Below are 10,607 nucleotides of genomic sequence, written 5' to 3' on the forward strand. Positions count from 1 at the left end.
TTCATTGATGTTGCCAATGATTTGGTCATGTGGATGAGATTTCAAGAAGATAAGATCTCATTGGTATGGAATAATGGCATTAAGTGGGGAGGGTTGCAGATGTGAATCATCTGAGCTAACCACTGCTGGTGACTTTGATGATCCAGCAGTGGCTTCAAAAGGTGGTGGAATAGGAGGTAATGGAGTGGACACATGCTAACTTTGATCCACTGTTTGAGGACTTTTATCAACATTGTTTGATGATGTTGAAGCAGGGGTTGATGGGCTACTTTGGTCAACAACTGTTGAGGTAGCAGTGGTTGAACTTTGACAGTTGTTTTGAACATCTGATGCTCTTCTACTTGATGCAGACTTTTGTTGTGGAATGATGATTTCATATCCATAGTATGATGATGAATTTTCTGATGGACCTCCATTGTTAGGCTTGACAGCAACACTTTCAAATGTGAATTTATCAAGATCAAATAAGTCTGCAGGATTTGCTGGGATTTTCATTGATGAAAGTTCATTGAACTTTACATTCAAAGTCTCTTCCACTGTTTTAGTCCTTGTGTTAAACACTTTGTAGGCCTTAGCAGTGGTTGGTATCCCAGATGATAACCACAATCAATTTTGGCTGCAAATTTTGAGATAGAATCTTTTAAGTTTAAAATGAAGCATGGGTAGCCAAAAACTTTGAAATATGAAATTAATGGCTTTATTTTATACAGCAGTTCATAGGCAGTCTTTTGATGCCTGGGGTTGATTAAAACTCTGTTTTGGACATAGCAAGCAGTGTTTACTGCCTCTGCCCAAAAAGTTAGTGGCAAACCTGAATCAGCAAGCATGGTTCTAGCAGCCTCAATCAAGGTCCTGTTCTTTCTCTCAACAACCCCATTTTGTTCTGGTGTTCTTGGAATGCTGTACTGCCTCACAATTCCTTTTGACACACAGAAATCATCTAACTCCTTATTTCTGAACTCTGTGCCATTATCACTTCTGAAGATTTTTACTGGCAAGTCAAACTGCTTTTCAACCTGTTTCACAAAGTCTTGTAGAATGCAGTCTCATCTTTTGAGTATAAAAAGTAAGTCCATGTAAACCTAGAAAAGTCATCAACAATAACCAAACAATATCTCTTTTTCTTGAGACTCATGACTTTAACTGGGCCAAACAAATCCATGTGAATCATTTGCAAACATTTGGTTGTTTGGGCTCTTCAATTGATTTGTATGAGCTTTTATGTTGTTTTCCTTTTAGGGAGGAAACACAATGCTCAGGACAGGTGAACAGTTTTTGAGGTAAACCTCTTACTAACCCCTGTTTTGAAATAGCAGTGATTGTCTTGAGATTTGTGTGCCCCAATCTCCTGTGCCATTATTATGTCTCTTTGTTTGAGGCAGCTGAGAACAGACAGGCATCAGTCCTCGGGCTCTCTTTTGACATATCAACTACATAAACATTGCCACTTCTTTGAGCAACAAGTTTGGTTTTTCCATTTTTATTGCTTCAATCTTTTCAACCATTTCTGTCCAACAATCATACAACAATCCTTTGTGAAGAATTAGCCATAGCCCTTATCACTCATTTCTGAGACACTCAAGAGGTTGAATTTTAGATTGTCTATCAGATTGACATTTTTAAATTTTACATTACCAGACTGTACAGTACCAGACCCCAGAACTTTCCCTTTACTATTATTACCAAAGGATATATCACCCCCGCCATGGATTTTGAAATCTCTTAGTAGGGCTTTACATCCTGTCATGTGCCTGGAGCCTCCACTATCTATATACCAAAGGCTATCTAAGCATGCAGAAGCTCCCTGCACATGAAGTAAAAGGATTAGTTCTTTAGGGTCTCCAAAGCCAATAAGGCTTTGGATGGGGTCTCAACAGTGTCTGGGATGAGTTCAGGTTGATGGACAGTGGTTAGCTCAGGGGTTTGAACATTTCTGGGAATGTTTGTCTCTAACCACTGTTGGGGATCTTGACCAATCACTTACTGATAACCAAAAGGATACCTGTTCACTCTTGGTTTAGAAGGCTTTTTATAAACCTCATAAACATGTGGGATCCTTTGGTATGGTGGTTGTCCCTTACCACTTCTGTATTGATTGGCAGGGGGTGCATCAGTCACCTGAACATCTCTTTTGACAGATGTTTGGTTCAGTTGTTTTGTGACAGCTGTTTGAACTGGCACAAACAGTGGTTGACTTTTGGTGAACTTGATAGATGATGTTGATGAACTTAAGAATGCTTTTGCAGTGTACTCATTCTTTTTTACCTCAAAGTTTTTGAGATACACACATTCTTGAGTTTTGTGGTTTGTTTTGCCGCAGATGGTGCAGCTCTCAGCAGGTTCAATTACACTTGTTTTGTTGAGATCATATGCTTTTAGATGAAAACAGTCTTTTGTTAGATGATTCTTCTTTTCACAGAAATCACAAAACGGGTTTTTAACTTTTTCTCTTCTTTTCTTCTTCTCAGACTCCTTAGCAACAGAGTTTTGAACCACTGTTGGGATGTCTTTGAGAGGAATGACCTTTGCTTTAGGAGCTTTTACACCATCAGTAGTTATGAAGTCCATTGTTTAAAATTCTCAAGAATGTCACACTCATCAGACCATGTGGGTTTAAATTGGTATTTCTCAATTTCCTCAAAGGTTGAGGACCCCACAGATTTTTCAAGAGTGATCTTGTTACCAAGTTTGTCAGTTATTTTAACTTCTTGGCCATTCTTGTTGGTTGGTGTTATTTCAACTGAACCAGCTTGTTTAACAGCAGTGTTTTCGATTTCATCATATTTTCTAAAGCCTATGCCAAATTTTTGATTGCTTTCAAGCTGTTTTTCTAACATGACCTCATAACCTTTGCAAGATTCCACCCATCTTTCACAAGTGATTTGGGGGGATTCTAACTCCTTTTTGCAAACTTGATATTTTTCTACCATAGTTTGGAGTTGGTTCTTGGTTTTGCTTTGCTCTTCTTTTAGACTGCAGATTTCTTTGTCTTTTTCAGCCAATTTGTTTTTAAGTTCTTTTAAAGATTTTTCAAACTTGACCTCATCATTCAACACTCTATCCCTAAGGTTTTCATTCACCTCTTTAATGTTAGCAAATGCTATGATGCATTTGTCTGAACACAGATTTTCAAGAACCTGAGATGATACCTTAGCTGCAGCCATCATGGCACAATCACATTGATGATCATTTTCTTCATCAGCTCTCTCTTCTTTCTCACCTTCTTTCTTCTCTCCCTTTTCTTCTTCTTTGGACCAGGGGTCAAACAGTGGTTCAATCAGGGTTTCTGAATTTTCCCCTAGCAGTGGTTCACTAGCAACAACAGTAACCACTGCTTTAGCAACTTCATCCACTGTTTCAGCACTTGTTTTCCCTTTTTCAGCATCCAGCTCTTCTGGTATTGACTCTAGTGCCATAAGACAAAATTCATCATTAGAAGCATCATTAGTAGCATAGAGTGCAAAATTTTTATCACCTAGTTCATCAGGTAAGCTGCTCCAGTCAACAAAGCCTTGGGTGAAAAAGCTTTGTTGATCTGGTTGAACCACTGCTGGTGGTGCAGCTTGTTGTGGTGCAACTGGTTAGACTTGAATCTGAGGTACAGGAGCCTGAACATACTGCATTTGAGGGACAGTGGTTTGAACATAATGCACAGGAACAGGGTTTGCATAATTAGTAGTGTTTACATGGGCAACAGAGGTATAATGGGAATAGTGCACAGTGCTTTGGTTCTGTGGCCTAGGGTTTGAGCTGGGATGAGTAACAATTGGACCAGTGGCTTGACTCCTACATTCCCTAGCAAAGTGTCCTAGCCTATTGCACTTATAGCACTTGATCTTAGACTTATCCAACTCCACTTTTAAATTCCCATGTAACCCTGGGATTTTCTCCTTGTCCTTTTGTAAAATTTGCTTGTTCTTACACTAAGCAATGCCAATTGATGCAAAATGTCCATTTCTTCAAGGTCAGTTGGATCAAAGTGCTGTAAAGCATTTAATTCAAAGCACAAGTTATCTGACATCTGGTTCTCACAATTTGCAGTAAAAGCATAATTTGTAGAGTGAGAATCAGAGTTGTTAAAGTTTCCTCCAGCAGTTATGTCAATGTAATGATCATAACTCTGATCCTTACCACTGCTACCAGATTCTTCCTGACCAAAAAGAGTTGTGCTGCCAAATGAGTAGTCATCAGCAACTTTTCCAGACTCTTGCAACTTCTTTTTCCGGTTTAACTCCCTTTCATAGGTCAGGAGTCTACCATGAAGTTAGGTCAGTGACAGATCTTTGAACTCAGCAGAATTTCTGGTTACAAAGGTAAGTGTATCCCATTTTTCAGGTAGTGATCTAAGAAACCTGCTATTTTGTGTAGAATTAGCAAATGTAACTTTAACAAGTCTTAGCTCACTAATGAGACAACTGAATCGCTCAAACTGTTGAGTCAATGATTCACCCTTAATATGACAAAAGGTTTCATACTGCTGATTCAGAATTTCCCTATTATTTTCAATAACTTCTTCAGTTCCCCTAAATTGTTCCTTAAGTGCATCCCATAATTCCTTGGCACTGTTACAGTGTAACAGCCAGCATAAATTTCATTGGGTAATGCAGATGCAATGATGCTAAATGCTTTGGCATCGAGTTCGAACTTTTGAAAATCAGTTTAAGTATAGTTTTCAGGTTTTTTGGGTTCGATCTTCTTTGTATCCTCAGCACTTGGCACCATGGGAACATGTGGTCCAAAAACAACAGATCTCCAACATCCAGTATTTTGTTGAGCAAGGATGTGACCCATCCTTCTCTCCCATATGTTGTATTCATTACGTTTAGGCATGGGTGGTTTGAAAAGTGAACCAATGTTATTCTTATCATCTTGTGATTGTGACGTCATCCTGGTTGTTTTACAGGTACTGATTATCAACTTTGAACATGATTAAACCTTACTATGCTTTTCAACAAAACGAACAACTATCAGTATCAATGATTGTGAGCTGAACTATTTATGTCAAAATGATTGTTAAATCAAATTTTACTGTCCGAGCTCTGATACCAATTGTTAGGATCTGATTTTGGATTGATTGTGTTTTATGTTTGATTTAAGATGAAAGATGAACAAGTAATGCAGCGGAATATAAATGGAAGTAAACTTTGCACACAATCAAACATGACAATTGCTTTCAACACACATTTTCAACAAAGAACCGAATGCTTGAATTTATTTCAATTCCAATTACAATGCATGCATGTAACAAACTCCCCCTCAGCCTGAGCTCATAGTGTTTGTTCACACAGGAAGAAAAGTGGTGAAGAGCTAATAGAACAGTACAGGGTACTGTTCTATTTATAGGCACACCCAAACCACTGTGGCATCTTTGCTGACGTCACCGTGAAAGTGACATCTAACCTCCTAACAAACTCTAACAACTGATCTGATACAAACACTGCTATTCTAACTAGTGATTACAATTCATTACATAAGAAAACTAAACTACTGCTATATCCTTCCACTGTTGTGACTCGAGCTGTACATGATAACTTCAACAGTGCTTGACCCATAGCAGTAGATTGATCAACAGGGCTTTAGTCTTCATCAGCATTTATCTTGGTCAGCAGTTGTTAATCAGCAGTTGATGTAAATGATCAGTGGATGGAAGTCATCAGATGTTGAAACCACTTTCAAAGGGAGAGAATGAAAACATAACTTCTGCTTATTTTGGATCCACTGCTCTGATCCAGTTTTGGCTTTAATTATATGTTACTCTGATAGGGTTCAATCCCAACAAATACCGAGCCCACCCTTATACTCTGACAATGCGACTCTCTCCCAAACAACCCAATGCATCTTTCTAGATTCATTTGATCCTTCGCAAATAGATCGTTTCATAAATACCATTAACTTTGATCAATTAATGTACTCTTTAACTGCAACCTATAATTAGATGATTTTTTTTAGTTGTGTGTAAGCACAATTAATGGTTAAAATAGTCCCATGTAAGAGACATATTATCTATTATCTATCTAATACAAAAAGCAATTAAAGGTTGCGTTCAAAAGAAACCGTAACATGATACGACACATCCATTCATAATATTACAAAAAGTTTGGGCACCACCGGCTTATCTAACCGTCGTGTCCACACAAACACCCTCTTTATAAAAGTCAACTTCACCATCCACCGCAGATCAACATTCTTACCGTCCAACCAACTCCGTGAATTAACCGACGCCCCACGTTAAGACGGATACACCTTAATGGAACAGACACAACCATTCAACTATGGTTGTCACTTGATTACAGTTAATTACCGAAACAACATGCCTCCTCCCACTACCGTTCCTCTAATCGTTTGCCACCTTTCCACTACCCTATATAACCATCACCACCACCACCACCAGAAAACCACATGTCATGTCCCAACAATTTGATTCAATCCTCCCAATTATCACTGCAAATCGCCATCTGTGTGGAATGCGGCAAAGTATCTGAAATTGTTTTCTCCCCATCGATTTAACGACGCTGACTGCTTCGATTTTGTCACGACAACGTTGAGCGAGTGAACACTGAACAGAGATATGTGTAGGACAACGACGAAGACGTTATATCCGCCGCTGATCGGATGTCGGATCTAGAAAGAGAGAGTGTGAGATAAAGAGAAAGATAACATTTTCTGTGTTTTCTTTTTTGAAACGCTTTCGTCCTACCGGAACTCTTCATCGCTCGCCTAAGTGATTTGAACATTTCATCGGTTTTCCTAAAACCGTCATCTTCTTCCACCAAGGATATCACCGGAGCACTGACCGACTGATATGGATGGTCGCCGCCACCCAGAATTCTGGTCGGCCACTCACTCTTTTTCTCGCATATCAATTTCGCTCTCTATATCTACGATCTCTCTCTATAAAATGCATCAATTTCACTCTCTATATCTACAATCTCTCTAAAATGCAAAAGTTGTGTACAGTGATATAAAAGAAAATGGTTTTATGATTGTGTTTGATGGTTTCACAAAACCATACCTTGATGACGTTTGATGGTTTTACCAAACCATCTTCGATTTTGAAAAAAGTATTAAAACTACATTTCATAAATTTTAACAGGAGATAAATGAATGAGATTGATAAATTTTATCGGTTAAAACTACATTTTTTTTAAACAACATTTCTCAAGATGCTTTTTTTTATTTTAATATGTGATAAATTTATTTTCTAATCTATACATAAGAAATTATAGTGATGGCAAAGTTTATACATTATTATTATTATTATTATTATTATTATTATTATTATTATTATTATTATTATTATTATTATTATTATATGTCAAATTAATAGATATAAGAAGTTACAGAACAATGTACATGGTATGTGATAATTTATATTTACTGTATTTTTCTAAGTAAATTGTTATGAACATAAAATCTCGTATAATAAAGAACACTTTTATTAACTAGAAAAAAAATATTAATATAAAAGAAAATAAATAAAAGTGTATTTCTAGAAAAAATGATTTGTAATTGGGTTTGAATTCTGTTTTTAAAACAGATTTATATAAATTGGGTTTGAATTCTGTTTTTAAAACAGATTTGAATGGAGTGGGATACAGATCGTTGTTTATAATTGGGTTTGAATTCTGTTTTGAAAACAGATTTATATAAATATTATATGTAATAATGTGGAAAGTAACTTAAAATTAGACGCAAGTTAAACACATATGTCAAAAAAGTTCTCATTATATGACTCTTGAATTTTTTTATCAAACAAATATTGGAATATTCGCCACAAAAAATATATATAGGTATTTTTTTCTTTAACTACAAAAAAACTATATTATTTTGTTAAATATTGGACGTTGATTTTTTAAAATAATGATTTTTAAACGGTTTTTTAAATAAAATATTGTATTTTAAGAAACGTGTATGTATAAACTACAATGTTTAGGAGATGTTCTGCAATTGGTTAAGCAAAACACTTAACAAAAGAGGGATTTTGGTGTTAATTTAATTAAGAAGGGTTTAATTTGGTTTGCTTTGAAAAAGTGACATCATAGTTTTGGTTAGGCAAAACACTTTGTTAAAAAAATGCTTTAGTGTGATGTCGTATGGGATGTTAGTCAAAACGAAATGAATGTTCTATAAGAAAGCTTAAGATTTTCACATTTCATATACTTATAAAAAGGTCATTCATAATCAACAATCCGCCGCAACGCGCGGGTTACGTCAACTCATATATATACAAAAAGCAACTTAAGTTGCCTTTGCATCATCGCACCGCTTCAATGATAAGGCACCGTTTCAATTTAAGACCGGCTAACCAATACGTCTTTACTAAAAATTCTTAGATTTTGTATAATATACAGGCACCGTTTCATTTTGATTGTTTTTCTCTCTGAGTTTCACATGAATGAAAAACCGAACAACAATCGGACTTTATATAACCCGGTGCACCCGCCAAGAATCAGACACTCAAACTCTCAAACTGACGCTGCGAACAAAAACATTAAAACCGACAAAAAAACTTGCACATGAATGATCAACCGAACAACAACTGGACTTTACATTTACAGCACCACCACAACCACCGTCGATTCGATCATCTCTTTTCTAATTCCCCGTCACCATCTCTACCGCTGACCCGCGACCGCCGTATCAAATGAAATTATATATATCTACACAACTGGTAACCAAATGACGCGCCTGATAAAAACAGTGAAAAAAAACCCGACATCCATTCAAATGAAATATGCATACATATACATTAAACCATCACCGACAAAAAACAGTCAAAAAAACCGGTCGTGACTTTACGACTAACAACCAAATCGCCGTTCGAAAGGAAGAGAAACCCAAACGGCGCATCTCCTCCGACCACCGTTTCTCCCATCGTCTGCGACCGTTTCACACCGTATATAACCGCCACCACCACCACCAAAAATATCCTGCAATGTTATCACTCGGCTTCCAAAATAAATAAATAGTTAGAAGAGTTTAGACGGGGAGCCAAAATAAACCCAACAATTTCGGTACATCAGTGGCGTGGTGGTGGCGGTTGTTCTTTTGTGGCGGTGGTCTTGAATTTTTATGAATTTTTTAGATTGTATGTGTAGAAAAGGAGAGATGTGTTTTATTTGCTCTTTTATATGGATGGATGGATGAATAATAATTAAGAAAAGTGAAAATGTTGGGAATTGTAAAATTACCAGAGAAGTTGAAAAGTTTAAAACTGTGGGTAAAGTTTTTGAAGCATTTACGGATTACAAGAACCGTTATGATATTAATCTTTTTGTTGTTTTTTTGTGTTAGTATGCTTAGAACATGCGTACTGGGCATGATCAACCCTTGAGCGTTTTCCGTCATGTGTTAGCCCAGTTAACAATGGGACATTATGAGCGTTTTCTAAAATGGGTGTGGTGGAGATATGAGGATTGTGGGGCATTATGTTTGTAATAAAATAAAATAAAAAACAATTTAAAAAATGTTATTGGACAAAACAATGCAAGCTCAAATCTGATTGGTCAATTCTTCCCCCATTTGGTGTGATTTAAACCACGCTGCACCATTTTTTTTCGAAAAAAACACCATATAATGCCGAGGGGTGGGAATCGGGCGAGATTGGGCGTTTTGGTGGAAGATTTTGAAAAAAACCTCGCCCGCCCACTACGGGTGCTCTTATAGGAATTAGATTGAGTCTTTACTATCATTACATCAATTATGTTTTCCTTACTTTTTTTAAGAGTGTTTCTTTATTTTGTTATGTCAAATGAGGCATTCGTTCATCAAAGATTCACTTTAAACAAGAAAGGTATGAAGGGTATTTTCACATCCATTCATTTTAATTATTAACACATAATTGAATTGCATATTTCGGTTCAATAAATGATAAATGGTTTTTCGTCAGCAAATGAGATCAATGTAGTCAATATCCTGCAGCAACGCGCGGGTAACTCCAACTCGTTGTTAAACATTTATTGTGTACATTATGTATGCATGTAAAAATAATCTTTATTCTTTAGAAATACCCGAGAAGGTATCTTTTGCCAACACCCTTTACTCTTTAATTAAATTACTATACTAAACCTCTATTTAATAATTAGCAACACCAAACTAGTGGATAACCATGATATGGTATCAATGGTGTGAAAAAAATTCTGAATTCGAAACCGAATATGAAATATCAGAATTCAAACCCGAAATATCCAACAATTTGGATATGTGAAATTTTCGAATTCGGATATTGATTTTTATAAACTTTTGGATATTTCAGATATCTGAATTGTTATTTTCTAAAAGTTATTAAATAATACATATTAATTATTAATTTTGGCTTTTTCGGACATTTGAGATATTTTTTTAAATCGCATATTTAAGATATTTTGGATAACCAAAATAATTATACGTATATAGAATTATCAACTTGAGTCATACCCTTTCATTTAAAAGTCACATATGTTAGAATATTTTATTATATTATACATACCATTTGGCATGCAATGTAGATTTAAATTAAATTGTATCCTTCGTCTGTTCAGGTATCGCACATCTTCATTTACTTTACCTAAAAATAACCAATATGAACATATGTGATATTTCGCGAACCGGTGCAAGTATCGCACATC

The sequence above is a fragment of the Helianthus annuus genome, chromosome 11 (assembly GCF_002127325.2).
Source record: "Helianthus annuus cultivar XRQ/B chromosome 11, HanXRQr2.0-SUNRISE, whole genome shotgun sequence".
Taxonomy (NCBI): Eukaryota; Viridiplantae; Streptophyta; class Magnoliopsida; order Asterales; family Asteraceae; genus Helianthus; species Helianthus annuus.